Below are 10,887 nucleotides of genomic sequence, written 5' to 3'. Positions count from 1 at the left end.
ACCCTGCATCCAGATGAATGCAGTTACCTCTATCCATGATTTCATAATACCCCATCAGCATGAAGTACCCCCAGATACAGAAGCAAAGGGCAGAATCTACTTATTTGAACCTTTCATGCTCAGAAGAGTGACTTAGAATGATTTTAGTTCATACAAAGCACAGAATTAAAATTAAGCCAGTGCTTCATACTGTGCGGTAGGGAAAACAACAAAACTGGGACTCACAGACTGAGAATATATAGTGGCTGAGAGAGTCAGCCAGATCAGTCATGGCAAATAATCTGAAGAGGATTACATGTAATGGCTCTAACCTCTTCACTCAGAAATTAAAGATGGAGTCCAGCATAGTTAGGACAAAGGCTTATAATCAGAAATAAATTTTATATAATGGTTATATGCAGTTAGAAAGAAGATAGAATAAGTGTTTTTTATTAACATATATTTTCTAAAGAGCTAGAATTCTGTAACTGCAATCTGTAACATTATTTTGTGAGAGTATAGATCTCAACTTTGCCATGAAAAAAATAGGTTCATTCCTAAGAAAACTGGAAATTTTTAAAGCAAAATTAGAGAAATCTGAGAGGACTGATTTTGGTTTATTTTAGGATATCTCAGACTGATAGTGACTGCAATGGTATACCAGTTCAAGCCTGTCCTCTTCAATGGTCCATCACCTCCAACTCTGGTCCAGTCTTTGTCCAGTTCTCTTAGGTCCACTGACATCCATTCAATTTTATTAGAGTTGAAGTGGAAAATGGTGGAAAAGAACTGCTGCTGACTGGTTCACAGCTACAGCCACTGTAATAATATAATAATGGACAGATAACTTGGCACTGGAAGTAGCTAAAGCTCCATAAATGGAAACATAACTGACATTGCACCTGCATTGGGAAAATGTTATGCTGAGTATATATGCATGTACAGATAAGGACAGCTTTTCCTCTGGATTGCAGTGGTAACAGCCTGAATCCCTGCTATTTCATAAGACAGAGCAATTCCCTCTCATTCCATTGTCCACCTAAATGTTGAAATTTAGAAAACTTAAGAACTAAGTCAGTGAAGAAGTTTTAAAGTCATCTAGAAATGTAGCCACATGAAGGCAGGTGATCCTTCTTCTACCGTTAGATATCCAGTCAATCCCAAAGAAGACGGACGGATCCAAAGTCTTCAAACTGGACTGCAGTTACTATCAAACTCAGACCAGTTCTTGGTCACAAGTGGTTTTATATACTGTTTTTAAAAGGTCAACTACAACTGCCGGCTTGTTCTCAGTTGTCCAGGTATTACTTAATACTGCCCAATACAGAAGAAGGAGGAAGAGGTTCAGGACCCCAAATGACATGTCACCATTTGGTATCAATGGATGCCCTGTGTATGAATACAAGACAAGTGGACCTTTTTAACTGTGCAGATTTCACTGAAGGGAACTTAGAAGTCTTCATCAGTTTGAATAACTTAAGTTAGTTTTGATGTCACCTAGGATAAACCCCCTTCTCTATCTCCTCACCATGCCAACTTGCCTACAGATATCACAGGCTTGATAGGGCGAAGCAGGACAGTTACGGAGAAGGAACCATTCTAACCAGAAGTGGGAGTAGTTGTGGTGCATAAGTGAGAACAAACCTCTACAATTTAACTGTATGAAGGACATCTGCAGTCAAAATGGGAGCAACCTAGGAGTATTAAAATGGCCTACTACAACAGCTCATGATAAAAACTTGAGACACACCTACTCAATGCCACTTGCTCAAAAAAGCAAATGCTCAAACTCCCACTAGCCCATTCTCCCACTTCTACATAACTATCCCCACAACTGACCCAATACAACTGCATAGGCTTACCCTGACCTAACTCTGAAACTGTTATTTCCCAAACTGAGTCCTCCCTTACACTAAACCTCTATTCTCAGTCCGTACCTGTATCCAGTCACTACTTAAGCATAAAACTCCACCCCAAACCTAAATTACCTGATCATGCACTAAGCCTAAAACCCTGTTCCTGATCCCTAAACTTAAAAATCCTTCCTGCTTCCTAAGCCTGAATTCCCCCTCCTGTGCCCTTCCCATGTTTTTTTTTGCCTGAGGTCATATTTGAGCTTGAATGTGAGCAGCAGATTATCTGAGCTACAAGGTGCTGAAGTTCCTAGCTTCAAGATAGTGCTTTTTGGGACATGTGAAGGGGCTGTAAGCTAGAAAAGTAATTAATCTAAACTATATCTTAGTGACTACACAGGGTAATATATTCAGGAGCATTATGCACTGAACGCTGAAATTAACATAATATGGTTTGTATGCTTTGAGGTAGACATCAGATCATCTTTTCTCAATTAACATTTTTAAAGGTTTCATTGAAAGCAAGAACACAAATAGAGTTTAGCTGCACAACCTGAGCTAGACCTTTGGTGTAGTTAGGACATCAGTGATTGTAAATGGAAGATCAAAGAGGAGGACAACAGCAGAAACAACATACTGGCTGTAAAAATTCAGCATGATCAAGCTCACTCCCAGATAATTACAACAAGGAAGAGATCAAGGACAGATCTTTCAAGCTTAGGTATCAGACAGAGCCATAATCTGGTAAGGAAAATACCCTCCAGGGCAACACTTGAAGAGGACAGCTGAGTGCCAGCAGAGGCAACTTCAAAAGCATTATGGCCACTCTTGTGACACTTATAGTAGCAATACTGAAACCAGACAAATGGCAAAAATCTTCAAAAAGTACACTGTTGACAGAGGCACCTTCAGACGTTATGTTTTGTCAGTCTACAATGGCATACTCAAAAGAACGGTATTGAAACCAGACATGCAAGTATCAAAGACTGCCAGTTCAAAACAAAATGAAAAAATGAAATGACCAAAAATAATAAATAAGTCATAAAACCAAATATCAGTCAAGCCAGTATAACAACCATAAGACTATGAGATAAGACTCCCATAAAAGCTAGTATTAAAACAACAGATGACTAGTCAGAGTCATGACTGTGATTTGCTACCAAAAGCAAAGTAGCCAAATATAAGTCTGAAAACATACTGTACTTGAAAATGTGCAGGGTGATGTGTGATGCCATTTTTGCTATAAAGGACTCTACTATTTTGCCAGTGCATAAGGATTGCATAACCTCCTGCTTACCTGCAGGCCTAAGAATGAAATAATGCGAGTATAAAACAATACAGAGCAAGGGAGATAACCATAATGGAACAGTAAATGGAAGAACCGCATCAGGAAGTTGGGTTTGCTAAGGTACCAACTGAATTCCTTTGTATATCACTCTAAGAATTTAATCCCTAAGGTCTTGCTTTTAGTGTGCCTAGTCTCATTATATTACCTAAAATTATAACCCTTAAACCACAACCTTTAGAGGGAACCCTGCCAGTTCCAAATGTAGTTTGCCAAATATATTCTTAGGATTTCTGAGAAAGAAACTGAAAGTCCTGGCAGGAAAAATTTTAAAATGCATGTGAGGAAAAGCTATGCAAATGTCTGTGTTTTATGCTGGATACACACCGGTGGAAATTTTTCATCACAAAATCAGCTGAGGATTAGTGATTACCTGTCATGCCTACATTATCATTATAACCCAATAATGGAGGGTATTCTGAAGATAAGCAAAAACATTCCTTAAAAAGACATTATTCTCAAACTCAACAGAGATGGGTAGGAAAATATAAACAGGAGTAAGTGGGCCTGTTATCTGGGTTTGATAGTGTAATACATACATGTTTAAAATGTTTTCAAAATGATGGGTCTCTTTGCTAGTCTTTGTTCTCGATTAGACAGCTACATGAAAATAATAAAAACAGTGCTGCAGAGGAAGGTTTTCTGACAAAAAACATTATTCAAACTCTAATATGTGTTAGCAGTTATCAAACAATGGTGACAGCAGTTATTAATCCAGTTCCTTTTTTTGCATATAAAGATGCCGAGAGATAACATAACTCATTTATATTGTCAAAGCTAACTGATTATTTGCCAGTAATTGTTTCAGTAATAATGCTAACAGTGATAAATCTGTTGAGTCACATACTACCCTCAGTAATGGAATTATAACAGAATATCATATGCATTATTACAACTGCATAATTCACACAAGTTTCAAATGTGTTATAGTATGGGATAGAGACAGGTTTCACACTGTGATGAATTCACTATAGGATTAGTTTTATAATGTTTTTTGTCTGACTCAAATTTTTGTATTGCAAAGGCACACATTCATCTGATCGGATCTCATCTTAACAACTGGCATTATGAAGTTCAAAGATTACTAGGCTTGGAGTCCAGGGGACCACTGAGGAGCCTAACCCAAATTCTCAGTTGCCTCAAGCACTGTCTGGTTAAGTGAATTGCTCAAGTTCACACAGCAGGCAAATGAGGGCTGACAGAATCAAGCAATGTACCACAGGAACGACAGCTCACCACCAGAATTACTATGCATTTTTTAACCAGAATATTTAAAAAAATGTGATTCACAAAAACACATCTAGAAAAACACTCAGAGCAAAAATTGTTAGTTACAAATATAAAAATAAATCAGAAACAATGACTATACATAAAGTGAAATAAACATATATAAATATATAGATCTATATGAATTATGATTATTTGTTCCCAGATATAAATGCAAGTCAAAACCAAAAGAAATAAAACATTATATATATGTATATAAGTATTCAGATTATATAAAAATCATATAAGCAAGTAATTAAACAAAGATGATAAATTATTTGAATATAGTTTATGTTTACTGTTTTCCAACAAAAATGTCGACTTAGGGCACCATGAAATCATTAGAAATTACAATCAGAGAGCATATAAATCACTGGATTTAGACTATTTTCTTTTTTTTTCCAAAAACATTTTTATTTTGTTTTCATTGTAAACATACACACATGTACCTAAAACAAATACAATAAAACAATAACAAAACTATTTACATTCATCAATGATAAACAATCATTTTATCCATGAGAAGTTATCAGTATTTGTTCAAAAGGTTTTCCAATTTTTACAGTGCTATCTTTTTGTGAGTAATAACAAATGGTTTGCAGTCCTTTTTTTACAAACAACTTTTGCTAAATTAATAAATTCTTTAAACATCAAATCTTGTTTACTTTTCCAGTAAAGTAAAGTAATACCTTTTCTGGAAATTGCAAGAATTGACCAGAGTAACTGAATATGATATTTTGGTATTACATTAGTTATAGGAACACTGAATAGGATTAGTGAGTTAGAAATATGACAGTTATCAGACCATAAAGCCTTTACAAAATATGAATGAACATGTGAACCCAGTTGGCCTCTAGTAATTCATCACATTTCCAACATTTACTTTCACTGTTTTTGAGTATAAGAGTATAAGACTTATTTTATGTGGAGTATAGAAACTCCTATTCAAAATTTTCCATGTTTACAATCTCCAATATAATGAAGAAGAGGTACCATACATAGATTTCAGTAACAGTTTTTTGTATTCATCAGATATTTGTTTTCCATTAATCTTTACATAGTAATCCCAAAAACCTGAGTCAAACTTTATAGTCTTCTCTTAGTATCTTATAGATAGGTGAGATACTCCATTTTTGATCATCTGTCTTTTCAAGACACATAATAAACATCTAGATCAAACTAGGTATAGATTCAGTTTCTAGGTTGATTGATACTCTCACATTGTTTTCTATAAACTGCTGTAATGAGTGTATAAACAACCAACTGTCTTGATTATTATCAAAACTACATAGAAAATAGTTTAGTGGTATAATACTCTTATCTTCAATAAACTGATGCCAGAATATCAAGTTATTTTCCTTTAATTTTTGCATCACAATGATGTTGAAAGAATCTAGGCAATCAGGGGAGTATGCTATAGTGAATATAGGAAATAGGAATTGTTTAATGTTGTAATTACAATGATATTTTTAAAGTTATTAAATATGATTAATGCCATAAGAAAATGATTAAACTTGGTTGACAATCCTCTTGTCCCCTCATTCAGAGGTCTTCCCAAAATTCATAAAGGGCTAGAGAACCCTTCTTTAAGACCAATTGTATCCAGTAGGGGATGGCTCACTGAGCCGATCTCCATTTATTTGGACAAGATGTTGAAACCTGTTGTTTCTAAAGTCAAGCAAATATTAAGGGACACTACACATTTTTTAGAAAATCTAGCTTGTCATCACAACTCTACCTCCTTTGACTCTGAGGACATACTCGTCACTCTTGACGTAAAATCTTTGTTCACTTCGATACCAAACACCACTGGGATGGATTATATTAGAAATTTGTTAGTGAACAATACATTTCCCAGTCATATCATTACTAGATGGATGTCCCTTTTAGAGCTTGTTCTTCAATACAATGTTTTGCTGTATGACAGTAGGTACTACCTTCAAACCAAAGGTGTATGTGCCAATGCCTATGCTAACTTGGTATTGCACACATGGGAGGCTACCCATGTTTTCAATGACAACAATATGTTCTTGACTCAACTCAAATACTACAATAGATTTGTACAGCTATTTGATTTTGTGTCCTATCTGAACTTCAGTTTGATTGCAGTCATTCTGTTAATGAGATTGCATTCCTAGATGTCAAGATCGTCAAGACTTTTAAAGGCCTTGAAACTGAATTGTACAGGAAGGAGTGCTGGAGGAACAATATCAGCATGCACCCCAGACACGTTCATGACAACATAGTAACCAATCAGGTCATGTGACATTCAGAAGAAGGAGATTGCTAGTAATTTTTACACAGAGGTTATGATCGCAATAAAGTTCATAACAACATACAAACAGGAGACCGCCTCAGAGCTACCAAAGAACCTGATAGAACAAAACATTTTACTAACAGGATTGTTTTACCATATACTAACAAGAATAGCCATGTTTTACAAGTTCTTAATAATAATTGGAAATTGCTAATGTTGGATGAAAACATTAGGAGTCTAGTAGACAGCAAACCACATGTAGCTTATAGGAACATGCTCTCCCTCAATAGATTACTGTGTTATGATAAAGAACCAATAGTCACTAGAGCTCTGAACAAGAATGGCACATATCCTTGCCACTCTTGCAATCAATGTAAATTCATTGCTGTCTCTGACTGTTTTGTCCACCCTGCTACAGGACGTAAATATGTGTCTAAGTTTTATGCTGATTGTAGATCTTCTAACTTGGTCTATGTGGCAGTGTGTCAATCCTGTAGTTCGTTCTATGTTGGAATTATGCCATTGAGAAGGCCAATACAAACAATGCTTCACACCCTGGACCATGGTTCCTCACATTGTTTTAGGTTCAGGGTTTTGGAGTTAGTACACAAAGGAGGTAGATTAGGTAACATCAGGAAGAAGAGAGGAAGGGAAATGGATTCTAAAGCTACAAGCTCATAGGTTTGGACTCAATGACAGATTTACACTCAAGCCTTTTCTTTCTAGCAGACCCCTCAAGCATTGACTTCATGGGTAATTAACACATTATTTGTTCTTAATTGATTTTAATTCAATATCCTGTTTCTTTAATTATTTTCATGATCTGATTTGTCTGTTTGAATTTGAATTTGTTTATAAGGGTTATCTTTTACTGCATTTGATGTCTGATCCACTGCAGTTCGTTTCTATGGTTTTTACTAATAAACCTTGGATTTTATCGACTTGAGAGTGTGACTTTATTCACTTGTTGTTCAGCTACTTGGACAGAGTTCTGTCCTCACAGCACATGGTGCACACCTCGGACTTTACTGCATTTGTGTCTTTCTTCTTCCATTGAGGGTGCTTTACCTGGCAAACCATTGTTTTTTTGTGTAAACTTCTTTTTAAATAAACAAAATTCACATAAAAGCCAATGAACTATACTTATTCCGTATTGTTCCTTAAAAAATTGATTTTCTATAGTTCTGACATCAGTTATATGAATCTCATGTATTATTTTCCAGCCAGATATATAGGTAGATGAGATCCAATGTAATACTACATTAATTATAGCTGATCTGGAATAAAGATCTAAGCTAGGGAATGCTAATATCATATATGGATTTTGTTTTTTAAATCTTCTATCATCTGATAAAGTTACAGTATACTGATCATGTCAGAAAATTAAAAAAAAAAGTTTAATGCAAGATGTCCAGATAAATAATCACATGTCTACTAGTTGTAACAAATGGGTATAAATGAAGATAATGAATGTCTTTTCAGTGAACATCTTTTTGAACAGGGTCTATATTATATGAACAAAAGTTCATATAATCGAACGTTCAGTGAGCAAAAATCCAGAAGATCGAAAACAATATTGTGGGGGGTTGTGTCCCCCACACCCCCCACTAAATATATATTCCAACTCCGAGGTTACACTACAGTGAGGAAAGGGCAAAAACTCCAATCTTCATTGTACTGCGATCCCACAACATGCAACCCTATGTCCGGGATTTTCGCTCATTAGAGCGTTCGCTTATATGAACTTTTGTTCATATAATATAGACCCTTTTGAACATCATGCTGTAGGATTCCTCCAGCAAGTGGAGGCAGTCAGGCTTATCATCCTCAGCATACGTCTAGCGTACACTATCACGTATTTAGTACACGTTTTGAAATGACGCTGCTGAAGTATCTAATACACAAATGCTGATTCTTTAAAAATCAGGGACAAACATATCATGCTATACACATTGTACAATGAAATTGCCTGCATATAGTTCAAAGGGTTTTGCTTAATTGGTGTATCATGTGATTTGAGATGTATGTATAAGAAGGGGGAATGATTTTAATTAATTTGTAAAGACATCTGAAGAAATGGGGTTTACCTACGAAAGCGCTTGTGTTTCATTAAACATTTTGATACTGGAACCTGAAGCCATCTTTGAGCCCTGCTGTTTCATTTGGTCTGTTTACAAATGGCAAGATATATTAAAAATAGATACCCCAGCTGATATGTGTGTGTGTGTGTGTGTGTGTGTGTGTGTGTGTGTGTGTGTGTGTGTGTGTGTGTGTGTGTGTGTGTGTGTGTGTGTCTAGGGGGGGTTATATATCCTCACTGCAGTGTGCTTTGCCCCCTGAACCCTCATACATAATATTCCATTTTCTAAAGATGCATACTTAAAAATCTGTTGTAGAAATATTCAGCAAAATGATCCACTTATTAAAATTCATTCTGATACTGTATCTTAAATTCTTAATCTACATTATATAAAAGCAAATCTGTGATCTGAAACAAAATATGACTGTGAATGAAAACACTATCATCATTCATTTATTCTTTAAAGGAATCAAATAAAATAATCACATGCTAAATTTTAGAAAGAAATAGAAGAACTGCATCAGTGTTCTGCTAGAAATAATGTGATGACATTCACTGTTAACTGTATACTGCCATATACCTTGTAATACTGGATTCTAAGATTTGTAAAATAAGGAAACCTCCAAGTATGATTACATTATTTTTCTGTATTCCATTGTAGGTTGTCTACAAAGCATGGCTTTGCTCAGAATACTTCAATGTGACCCAGCAACAGTGCCATCGACGAATGCCCTGCAAGCAATATTGTCAAGAGGTGCAAACCAGGTGTCCTTTCCTTCTGCCTGATAATGATGATGTAATCTATGGAGGATTACCTGGTTTCATTTGTACAGGTAACTTTGAGGTACACTTGAAAATAACCACTGGCAAGCAAGTTATTTAACACAACAAAAGATTTGTTTTTAACAGAAGTCATTATAAACTGGTACTCATGTAATGCTTTGCTTTTATCCCAACAAATATTTTTTGCTTAAATTCCCCACAGAAAATGATAGAATGAATTATACACTAATGATCACTGCTTGGCAATCAGTGATAATTTGCTTTAGTCATTTGTAAATCATATATTAGCCAGTGCTTTGTTACTGTGGGTCAGTTTGACAAGAAGTGAGCAAACCGTGCATTATTCAGTCTAGCAGTAATTGTTACATAAATATATTCAAATAGTTATGTATATATTCTAGACCTTTAGAACAGTTCTAGTGTGTAACAGATCTTTTTGCAGGAGCAGGGTGTTTCTGATAATATCAGAAAAAGGAGACATCACTATAATGTGCTGTGCATATTCTCTGATGTTTTGGTGCATTACATCAGCTGTATATAGTCTCTACCACTGATACATAGCCAAGGAATGGATTGTTTCAGACAGGTAACAAGTTAATTTACTTTATCAGAACTGCATCATGTGAAAGTGCTTTTATGATTTTCATATCTTTCTGTTCGTGTCTTATGGCAGCATGCTTGAATTAACTACGTGTCAGCTCAATGGCTATTTTTAGAGACTGTGTATAATAATATCAACTATAGATTTACACAGCTCCCAAAATATGAATCTTGGCTTTTAGGATGTCACCATACACGTTAGATATACTTTGTAATTCTTGACCTTCTCCAACATTTGTATCAATTATCAGTCTTGGATATACTTGACTGTATATCCATTCTAGCCTGGGATTAGGATTAGCTCTTCATTAAAAGATTTGAGGTATCAGCCTGTTGACTGCCAGCTTATGCTCACGGCTACTCACCATAGGCAATTCAAGTCCCCCTTATGCCAATTGTATTATACTTGAAGGAAACATAGTTTGGGATAGCTGAGCGAGAAGAAGAGACCCAGAAAAATGTAAACGAAAAGGACACTAATAATGCAATTATCTGCATAAGAAAATGGATATACTTTGGATTCAGCAAAATAAACCTACAGGTCAAAGAAATAACTTTCAGAGTACTGTATCCTGCCTGGAGGATGAAAAAGAAAAGCCAAAAAATATTTGCTGAATGAAAGAAAGCTGAATACATGAAATTAACAGACAGTCCCACTTCCTCATCTGAAAGTGATGTTATTATTTTTTGTTTATTTATTTAATATATTTATTATAAATGTATT

This window comes from Protopterus annectens, chromosome 15.part0, assembly GCF_019279795.1.
Source record: "Protopterus annectens isolate FY-2018-M chromosome 15.part0, PAN1.0, whole genome shotgun sequence".
Lineage (NCBI taxonomy): Eukaryota > Metazoa > Chordata > Ceratodontiformes > Protopteridae > Protopterus > Protopterus annectens.
Note: the sequence above shows the minus strand (reverse complement) of the source record.